At 32.0% G+C, this 12,271-nt stretch overlaps 1 non-coding gene across 1 annotated transcript; it reads left to right on the forward strand.

The window, feature by feature from the left end:
* Window positions 1–5,120: 5,120 nt before the first annotated feature.
* Window positions 5,121–5,192, forward strand: TRNAN-GUU. Its single transcript has one exon. It is a non-coding gene; the product is annotated as a tRNA-Asn (tRNA).
* Window positions 5,193–12,271: the final 7,079 nt, after the last annotated feature.

The following is a 12,271-nucleotide window of genomic DNA, read 5'->3' on the forward strand; positions in this document are numbered from 1 at the left end:
TAATAATATGCTTGATCATGTGAGTGATAATATAATCTTAGAATTATAAGAATTATCATGAAACATGAATTGGTTAAATGGTTGTGCATTGGTTTGACATTGGCATGGTTATAGATTTGAACCTTGGTGAATCCACACTAAATTTTCTTTTTGCCAAAATTTCTGTTGGCATGAAGGTGAAAGGGCAGAGAAACCTAGCCAGCTTAGATGGGTAGAAAGGAGGGCTGCAAAACCACTAAATTATGGTCATTGAATGACCATTAAGCTAAGGTTAATGCCAATTTTCGTTTTTGGCCATTAACCACAATTAAAATCCAAATTAAAGAAGCAAATTAAGGAAAAGAGAAGAGTTTTGAGATTGGAAAACTTAGAGCATTGTTAGGAGTGTCATTTGAGAGGAAAACAGAGCTTAGTGAGTGCTTAATTAGAGCTAAATAGTGGGAGAACTAAGGGAAGCCATTTTGGGTCAAGAAGAACTATCACATATTCAAACTTAAGCAAGAAAACCAGGTTAGGGGTGTTGAACTCGTAATTTGACGTGATTAGTTAAATTGTATGTGTATAAATAAATTGTGCATTATTCATCTCTATACGCATCTCGAATTTCTGGGTTTTTGGGAATTTCCAGAAACTGCCTGGTGGACATTCAAAGCCGTCAGGCGATGCATGTGATCAAACCTAGATTCTGGGTTTTCACTTTGAACCGCCTAACGTACGACGGGTTGCTGTGTTTTGGTTGTTTTCTTGATTTCTGGGAACTTGAGGGACTCATTGACAATCTCTATAATCTGGGATACTGGAAAAATAGACCCATTGTGTGGTGATAACTTGTAATTTCTATTATTCAATGGAGATTGGTTTATGTAAGTATTAGGGTTGAATATGTGGGTGATTCATGTTATGAAACAAATTGGGAAATCAAGAACGATGCAATTAAAGGTGTTGGAAATTTTAATGTAATAATGGTAATTAATTGAGTAGGCGTCAAGTGTATGGAGTGGAAAATGTAGAAACTATCCTGGAACGGGACTTTGGGTTTCTCGTATGTGCAGGGCAGAATTCTGGGCTTCCCAGAACTGATGCACCACCTGGCGGCAGGCTAGGTTTCGCCAGGCGCCAGCGTAGAGGCAAGGAATTTTGCGTGGCTTTTGGGTACAGTGGTGATTTGAGTCTCGATGGAAGTAAAATGTTATTAGGACACAAAAATTTGGGTCATTAGGAAGAGGCCTGGGATGGGTTATTAATGAGTTAATAGTATGAATTAATTAGGGTTAATTGGGATTGGGAAGAATCATGGAGATAATGACATTATAGTATGGGTGTTATTGAATTAGAGTCCTATTGGATTGAAGGGTATACTGCAATTAGGAACTTAGGTATCAATTAGGATGCATTGAGTTGGATATGAGGTAAATTATGGGTTAAAGTTGGATTGTCAAAGGAGTTGAAATTTAGTGAATATGGAGGTAGAAGCTGGCAGTAGTGATGGTATCACTACGGTATGGGGAGACTTTGAATATTGTGGTAAGCCTAGGTTGACTTTGGTAATTCAAAGGGATGGTATTGTGGAATTGGTAAACAAATGTGAGAATTAAAAGATTAGTAAGGTCGTGGAGTTTAGACTACCAATCATTGAAATAAGACTTAATTACTGGTCGTACTATGTGGAACTATTAATGGTTCGATTGTATCTTAATGCATATAAAGAGAAAACCAGTAAACTCGTGTACTTTTGTAGCGCTTGGCGATAAAATCGACACTATTAGGAAATAACGTCAATCACAGTGGGCTCCTAGAACGCGTGCTCCTGGCGGTGAGAGTCGTCCCGCCAGGCAAGGTTTGCAGTGATAGTGGGTTCGAGGCGCTTGGCATCTGGTGGCATGCGACCCCCGCCAAGCGGTCTAGAAGCATGTTTCGCCTGGCGGCTTTGGAGTAGCGCCAAGCAATAATGTAGATGCCAAACTTGCGTTTTGCTTGTGTTGAATGTTCGTGGTCTACAAGGCTTTAGTGATACTTCAAAGGTTGGCTTGCTGGTGTTCCTTGAGTTGCGGCTCGGAACGTATCCCTTGAGTTGTGGCTCAGGATAGGGGTTAAGCACGTGGCATTCCTTAAGTTGTGACTCGGAATGACATCTCTTGAGTTGTGGCTCGGGTTGGTGAGTGTTGTCGGTGTGAGTGTGCGCGTTGTGGCGTGTACGGATGGGTCCAGTTAGATTGCCCTCCTCAGTATTAAGCTGACGAGTTTGGTAGTCTTCGGACGTTACGAATGTTATTCGTATTGGGAACTATGCCTAGCGTTACGAAGTGTGGTCCATAGTATGGTTTCCCGCACGTGCTCTGCCAGTTGTGGCTGGTAGGTGTGGCAGCAAGACATCTTGAGCTACTCCTCAGAAGATGTAGAACACGAATAACATGGTGGTATCCATGTGATATTGGAACAAAGGATGGGATTCCTTTGGTGTTTGTATGTATATATGTATGTTTTATATATTTTTAATGTTTAACTGTTAACTCACCCTATCTGCTTGTGTTTGACGATGATCGTGTACGCGGAACCCAAGCAAAGTTTAAAGCGGTAAGGCATTCAATTAATTAGGCTGTGGTCAATCTTCAGATATGGAATAGGTACCAAACCGGAGTCAGAGTCAGCTGCGGCATTTCATTCAGTCAGCTTGGCTTTTTATCTAGTTTGCCTTTTCCTTGGCGCCCTTCTTTAGTCAATCTCGCATTGGTCCATTCCGGTCTTCAGTCAGTCAAGTCAGTGTGCACCAAGCAAGTAAGCAAGCCAGTGAATTGATCCGAGGGTGAATAGACTAAGGTAGTGAAGTCATCCTAGCTCAATGCTTTCCTATCTGGTCCTGGAGCCTTCAATTAAAAAAAAGACCTTACGGAACGGAAAAATGGAATCCTCTGAGATAGGTTGAGAAAGCGCGTTAATATCCTGTTGAGAAGTCATCTTGCCACTAAGATAAGGATCTAAATCAAATAATATTAGGAATGATGGTCAGTAGTAAAGAGGTTCTGGTAATCTCGCACGATGTGGCCGCCAAGGATATTGGTGTGATTCAATATCCAATTTCCAGTCCTAAAGGGCTCAAATCCTATGACGCCTTCCGCGTTTAAGGGTGGATAACTGAAATGAATAGTCTTGGACTCCCCTTTTTTTAAAATCCAACTGATACGGGATTTAATAAACAAAAAGTCCTCTTCCCCCAGAGTTCAATGTGTTAGGCAGAATCGCATATGAGGCAAGGTTTTTCTCCCTTAACCTCTTTTTTTCCCACCAATCAGCTGGGACATAGTCAAGGAGGGGAACTGCAAGTAAAGTAAGCACATATGTCATTCTCTTCCTCTTATCTAGCTAACCCTATTTTTTTTGTTTTGAAAGGCTTTCATTCAGGTTGTGTTGTCCTTAGTACCAGTATATCTAAGAATTCTTAATTGGTTGGTTTAAATAGCCCCGGACTGTCGAACAAATGAGTATCCCGAACCTACACCGGGGAGGTTGAAAAACCATTTTTTATTTGTCCACGGAAGGGTCCGTTTAACAAAGGATCTTTTCTTTTAGTTAAATATTTTTTTTTAGTTTCATCATCACAAAATCGAATTCTATTTTCGAATATATCGAGAGAAATCAATTTCTTATCTATCAGTTTTGTGCGATTTATAAATTCATTGCTCAATTTGTTTATTTTTTCTTCATTCCTATAGTACGAATCATTATACAAATCATCAGAGGAAATTTTCTTTTTTGTGAAGAAATCTATTTTTGTTTCCATCAGTTTTTCAAAACTTGATAAATTTTGTGGATACGTAAAAGATATTTTTTCTCTTCCATCACGTTGATATGTATGAAAAAAAAATTCTGAAATTTCATTTTTTACCATGTTTTCAAATTCATTATTTTTTATATATCGAAATGGACGCTTCCATCGTTTATAATTGAAAAGAATATTTATAAGAGGTTTTTGTAACATATCTTTATCTTTTTTTTTTCCTTTTTTAGAAATTTCATTGCTTTGTTTACTTTCTAATACTAATAGTTTTTTATTAAAAAAGGGGAGAGGTGTTCTTCCTAAATAATATAAACAGGTAACAAATAAGAAAACAGCAAAGATTTTAAACATATAATTTCTAAATTCTGACAGAATGTCTTTTTTTGATTGAATACGGACATTAGATTTAATCCAATTATTTTGCTGTATGCAGATTAATAAAAATTCAATCCATTTTATAAAAAAAGTATGACCTATTATCCAACCAATAAAACTACTTGTTAAAAATAGCAATTTATTGTTACATCGAAACAAATAAATATTGATGAATCTCATGAATATGGAACTCGGTAAGAAAAGGGGATTTAAAAATTGAAAAAGAAGATTCTGAAAGAATCTTCTTTGAATACTAAAATTACGTATTGAATTTGGATTCTTGTATCCATAATTCAAAAAGTTTTTTTGACTATTGCCGAAGAACTGAAATAAAAGATAGGGTATAGCTATGACAGTTATTGTATGGGGTCTACCCAATGCTAAATGCAAAGGCGCATAATAGATAGACATGAACATTATGAGCTGTCCCGTAATAAACCCAGTTGTTGCTGCTATTTTCTTCTCGGTTCCTTCTTCCACAAGTCTAGCTCGAAGAAGGAAGAGATAAGAGGGCCCTATGGAAAATGTGGTCATAAATCCATAATAGAGTCCGACCACAACTATCGAATTCATTATCTTCATGCATAAGAATACTAGATTCTCCAGTATAAAAGATTGAAAAATCATCTCAAACCTCTCTTTTTCTTTTCTATTGCAATTTTTGGATTATTATATAACGATTTTTCAATTTTCAATTTTGCATAATTTTCCATTTATAGAAATAGATAGACTAGAAATAGAAACGACATCTCTTATCTCAATAACACCAAAGATAGGGATATTAAATGAATGGAATTAGTTTATGGATGTAATATAATGAAATAGAGCCAGTTTGAGGTTCCCTATGAAATGAGGCATGGAAGGGAGCCGCTGTGAAGAAATTTGACGAGTTACGAAGGAAACTTCGAGTTCCTATTGGTCATGGGTTGAGAACAGGAATTGAACTCTATGAGATCGAATTTCCCGTTGTTCCTCAGTAGCTCAGTGGTAGAGCGGTCGGCTGTTAATTGACTGGTCGTAGGTTCGAATCCTACTTGGGGAGATTGAATTGATTCCGAAATCTGTAATTCGGAATGAAAGGGTTTGCTTTGACCGTTAAGAAGAGTAGATAACTCGTTTCCCTTGTCTTTGTTTCTATTGTATTCTATCTCATCGTATCCCATTCTGTTCTGCGATATTTGAGAATCGCCGTCAATACCCCGGTGTAGGTTCGGGATACTCATTTGTTCGACAGTCCGGGGCTATTTAAACCAACCAATTAAGAATTCTTAGATATACTGGTACTAGCAGTAGCAAGTGCATCTTTGATGCATTCATCAATTTTCCCGAGAAGCAATTACCACTAGCAAACATATTAATGATGAGGAACGCTTTTTTGTGCTATGCTAATAATACTTTACTTGCTCCGCTATTCCAAACCTGGCTGAGGAAGCGTAAAAAAAAATGGGGATTAAAAGATTAGGGCATACTCAATTGATTTAATAAAACATAAAACAGTAAGGCCATTCCATTTCTACAAACTACTCACAAGTTCCATAGCTTTGGGTCCACTAGCCCGATCATGATTTTCCTACCCCCAGAGGGAAAAATCCTTCCCTTTTTTGGCCATGATGTTGTAGGTGGATCTGGTGAGACATAGCGCCGGAGCGGGGCTAATTGGGAGAGGATTTTTATCAGAGTTTTATGTATTATGTTTTGACTCAATTATAAACTTTACTTTTATTAGACTTGGGTATTGTACTTAAGTTTATAATTATGGATTTCTTTTGATTAAATTATGAAGTAATAAATGTTTTAAATTTCCCACGTTTTTGGAAAATGTTGTTTAATAAATGACGCTAACGTAGTATTTCTTTATTTTATTATTTAAACCCGTAATATCCGGTCGAGATATTATAAAGATGTTCAAAAATCCTAGTTAGTTCCAAAATTCATTGAGGCTAAGAATAATCTTCATCACCGTGTTAGGATCCATCTTCAAATATAAGGATGTCAACATTTGAGTTTGGCTTTGAGTAAGAGCCATGTGGTTGAGGAAAAAGTTTTACTTCAACCCCACACTAAGCGTCAAATGTTGTTATCAAATTTGGATGAAGTGCTTCCTAGATGGAAGAACTAGACTCTCAAGAGTTGAGCTATTGCCTAGTGAGAGAGCTTCGAGTTTGAAAGAGAAACATATGAGAGATTCAACTACAAAAGATTCTCTTTCTCTCAAATTAGTACTAAATAGTATTATATATGATTGTATATGAAGTGATGAAAAAGAATTAAGTGAGTACTCTCTCTAGTAGTATTTGTATTTATATGCTTCTTGAACACATGAATATATATATATATATATATATATATATATATATATATATATGTTAAACAAATCATGTTACTTAAAATCTTTCTAAAGATAATCAATAATTAATTATTATATTATATTATACTAATATATTTGAACTATTTGCTAATAATAACTTTTAAAAATATTATTAACTTTGAATATCTTATGAATTTGCTCTAAGTATATGAAACTCGATTATTTTAGACCGAGTGTCTAAATATTTTATGTATGAGAACGAAAACGAGATAGATATACTTATACGCATTCTGTTTCCACGCCTAATTGAAAAAATCGGTTATTATTCATACCTATATATACTTTTACGAAATTTTCTATCAAAACAGAAATAGGTTTATTCAATTCCATCGGAATGAATTTATTTATCTATGACTAATGAAATTACATGTGCATGTATACACGAATAATTTACTAACTTTTATATAATTGTTATTGATCATTTCAACTTTCTCTCGTATTTATAAACAAATTATATAATATTATACTTAAAAATTATGAAATAAATAGGTCATCTTATTTTAATAAATGTAAATATATTGTTAATAAAATACAATCAAATAAGATAAACAACTTTCAAAATATATATAAAATATATATAATATATGAATATTTATTAGTTGTTATTTAATTGTAAACTTGTAAATTAATATTTAAATATAACACGGTTTTACTATCTTCTTGATTTTCAATTTAAAATTAAGATGCGTTTCGGTATAAGATTTTCAATCTTCTATCATATAAAAATTGGAGGAATGGTGATTTCTTGTATGATACGATTGGAACACTTAAATGGCTTGCTGACGTTCAGGACATAAACTCCTTTACACGTTAATAGCACCAAAATGATGGAAAAAGAAGTTATAATATCTTAAGGAATATAATAGTCACAGTCACAATCCTAGTCTTTTTATACTTTTTTCAAGCACCATGTAAAATTATTTTATATTGTCACTGTATCATTTTTTTCTCTATCTTAAAATGTTAAAATTATTTTATATCACCTGTTATTTTCAAAACAAATCAAAAGTCAATACAAAAATTAAGAATACAAGGTTCAAACATATTTTAAAAACTAAAAATGTTTAAGGTTTCTTTTATAAAAAATATAAAAGTTCATTCCTTAAGTTGGAAAAGTCTATGAAATGCATATTTTGATTAGAATCAATCATAGTGAACTAATAATAAATTTCCAAAAATATAGTAGAGCCGAATTTAGGGAGAAAAGTTTTTTTTTTTAAATTCCCTTATTTAATGATACTTAAGAATTATGTTACATGCGAAAACATGTTCTTAATGAGAAGTGTCAAAATAGGATTTGAGATGCTATAAAAAGATCATTTGTTGTGGATTCTATGATTAATGGCATGAGTATGGAAAACTCAAAAAAAACATATTCAGGTGTTTCTCACTTATTTTCAAGAAGGATTAATCAGTTATCCAATTTCAACACCCTTAATTTTTGACAACATTTTTCAACTATCTAAAGCAATAATGTCAGAACATATCTCATATTGTATAAAAAAACTCATCCAATTTTTCTAATTCATTGCATTTATTTTTCCATCTTTCATAGTATATACTTTCCATTAGCATCCTCCTCTTAAAAGGATATAATTTATCTTTAAAAAATAAGTTGTAAATTCATAAAAACATGCATATATTACATGTAAATTTTTTAGTCTTGGAATCATAACAACTATATCCTTTTAAAATGGGAATATTTAACATATATATATATATATATATATATATATATATATATATATATATATATATATATATATATATATATATATATATTTTGCCATCAACCAATTTATCTAACTCTTAGATACGTGGACACAACTAGTATACCAAATACACATGAGTTAAGATTTAGGAGAAGTGAAATTGATGATAAAAATATAACTTGTACTACACCTAGTCGGCCCAACGAAACACACCAACACTTCTCATTCTTTGTCGCTATAGATACATCGGCAAAAGCTGGGGGACTAGTGTACTACACTTAGGCGGCTTAGCTTGACTATAGCCATGAAATTCATCTACATAACTCCCAAGGACGCAAATAATCATCATATATATGCTAAGCTCATAAAAGTAACCGGCCTAAACCGTTAAAAGAGCAACCAGCCCAAGCCGCTAAAGAGTAACCAGCCTAAGCCGGTAACTTAAGAAAATTGAATGAGAACTTGATAAATCCAAAACACTACCAACTAAGGATGTCAAAAAAATTCGTACCCGCGGGTATCCGCGGATAAAACCCGCAACGGGTAGAAAACGGATATTAAAAATGGATACTCGCTACCCGCGGGTACGGGTATTTTTGATACCCGCATGTTAACGGGGCGGGTACGGGTATCATAGTATCCATACCCATGGATACCCGTACCCGCTAAATTTTAATTCACAAAAGTACCCTTATATATATATATATATATATATATATATATATATATATATATATATATATATATATATATATATATATATATATATAGTGGCGGAACTTGGACAAAAAGTTTGGGGGTGCCAAATTATATTATATATATATATGTATATATATATATATATATATATATATATATATATATATATATATATATATATGTATATATATATATATGTATATATATATATATATATATGTATATATATATACATATATATATATACACATATATATATATATATATATATTAGTTAAAAAAAAAGCTTTTTATTTTATTTTCTCATTTCTTCTACTTAGAACAAGCACACATAATAATAGAATTCAGAAAAAATATGACTATTATTTGTTATTATATCATAATACCAAATCATGAATATCATTTTAGATGAGCCCTTCATACTTCATCAATTTTATTTGGTGAGTATTGTGAAATTTGAAGATAGTTTTCTTGGATTGCGTTCTAATAAATTTTTAAATTCATTATATGTAACTCTAGGAACTTTAGAGATTTGTTTTTCATTGTCTTGAATTTTTAGTTCTCATGAAATTCCTCAAGTTTAGTTAACCTAGATGCAATTTTTTTTCACCTTTATCACAAACTTTCCTCCTTAAAAAAAGAATTAATTCTTTTACTCTTTATTATAATTTTTCTAATATAAATTTATCACCTCTCCTGTATAAATTCAAAACTTTACAAAATTTACCAGGAAAACACAAAATCCCTAAATTTCATAATTAAAGATTATACTAATTTGGAAAAAATTATAAGTAGGGTTCATACCAATTTCATAAAAGAATCCTAAAATCATAATTAGGGTTTATACTAATTTGGGATAAACATCCTAAGAAGAATCATAACTTTAACATACATAAATCATTATAAGATATTAAGCTTGATATATGATAGATCATGCATAAATGTATATTTCAATCTCAATCTATGTGTTCTCCGACCTCTGTTTCCAATCTATCTCTTTGTATTTTTTTCGCTCTCACTTTCATAATAACTTACATGGTAAGAAAATTTTATAGCAAAAATAAAATCCTAATCTCTTTTATAAATAAATGTTTTCATTACATTTGTTATTTTACTTTTTATTATTATTTTCCATAATATAAACTTAATATAAATATATAATTATAATTTAAAAAATATATATAAATATATGTAAAAAAAATCCAAAATATTTTAGGGGAGCCGTGGCTCCCCTTCCCTATGGTGGTCCGCCGTTGTATATATATATATATATATATATATATATATATATATTTATTTATTTATTTTAGTAAATAACATTTTGGCCTAATTTTTTCTAAGTTGCATATCTTATCTTCATTCTTCGAACTTCAAGTATTGGTATGTTGTCTTCTTCCAAGTACACCCCTTGACATTCTTCTCTTTCCTTTATTTGAAATTGGGCATATACATCAAATCCTATATAGACAACGACGTTTATAGTATGCTTGTTGTCAAATGATGGAATCAAAATAAGAATATTTGGCATGTGGCAATTGAGGTTTATTATTTGTTTATTTTTTAGGAATTAATTGAAGAAATTGGACTTTTTGATCAAAACACTAATTAAAGAATTTTTATTGTGTTGAAAATCATTTTATATTTACTTCTATAATTATTTGGACTTGTATGAACTTGAGTTTATTTGAACTTTATTTAAAATCTATGACAATGATGTATTTTATTTTATTTGAATTTATGATTAAATATTTTTTTTAAATAATTTTGTAAATATCCGCTGGTACCCGTGGATACCCACGGATATGAAAAAAATAGGCAGGTACTCGCATAACGGATACCCGACGGATATGGATATGGGTACGAGGCGGATATTTATCCAGTGGGTAGGGTATGGGGGAGCTACTACCCGTACCCTACCCGCCTCGTTGACATCCCTACTACCAACCAAGACCCTAGGGCCCACAATAACCAAACTGTGGGGCTTGGGCTTGGCCCAGGCCCATCTGCAGCCCAATAAAATGCCTAGCCCATGACGTGGCCATACATAATTAATAATCTATAAATATGCATGAACCCAACAAATTAAAGGTACGCATTCATTAATCCCTTAATCACAAGATTTGACTTTCTGAGAATTCTTTGCTGACTTGAGCGTCAGAGTCTTCTCCGCAGGTAACCCCTCTCGGGTCCAAACCGGTCCAAACCGAAATACCAACAGATAGCATATGCCAGTCAAGAGGAAACCTACTGAGGAGATTGCGGATTGAAGTAAGGTAACGTTTGTGTCTGACATTTCTTATTTGTTCTCCGTGGGAACATAACTAATTCAAAGTCTCAAAGTTTAGCATCAGGGAAGGGGTTCAATTCTCCCAAATAAAAATGGATATATTTGTGCAAAGAAAAGAGAGGAATGATTTCTAAAAGTTGTCTATATTCTTTTATACTCAACCTTATACTCAACCATTTTATTGTGAAGTATATATCCATAAAGCTTAATAATGAATCCCTCATTGTATTAGAAACTTAAATAAAATTCTATAAACAAATTCTGAACCATTTTCACTCAACAAAACACAACCTTTTTGTTATTGAGTTATGACTTTATGATAAAAGTGATGAAAATTTACATACATACATATCACTTAAGAGTGACAAAACTATGTTTAACACCCAGTCCTCAAAAAATGAGACAAAATAACTTGTTAGTTCTTTATTCCTTCAATTTATATATATATATATATATATATATATATATATATATATATATATATATATATATTAAGAGTGTCTTATTTTTACATTTTTAATTGATTAATTAATATTTCTAATTAAATAAATTATAAAAAATTATATCTTTACATATTAAATTACTTTATTATAATTTATTGTTGTAATTTAATTATTAAATATTAATGATTTAAGATAATATTATTATACCTTCAAATAATACAGTAAACAAATTATATTTCCATTAATTAAAGGAAAAATGGTTTGGAGAACCAGTTCTTCAATCTCGGATCGACTAAGTTGGCATGTCAGAATGATGTGACAAATTAAAGATGTCAACCCTACACGGCCAAATTACCAAATTACTGACAGATTAACAAATATAACAATGATTTTAACACTTCTAAAATCACTCTTTTGATGAAGTAAAAATACATAAATCTCAGGTTGATTCATTATTGAATGTAACAAAATACGAAGCTCGAGAATTACAGATATTTTCACAATCATAATGGATTCCTCTAAAAAGTTCTGAACTTTTATTCAAAATGGGTAGATAAAAAATACAATGATTCCTTACTCAGTTCGCAAATATCATAATGAAGATTCAAAACA

The sequence above is a fragment of the Vigna unguiculata genome, chromosome 6, assembly GCF_004118075.2.
Source record: "Vigna unguiculata cultivar IT97K-499-35 chromosome 6, ASM411807v1, whole genome shotgun sequence".
NCBI lineage: Eukaryota > Viridiplantae > Streptophyta > Magnoliopsida > Fabales > Fabaceae > Vigna > Vigna unguiculata.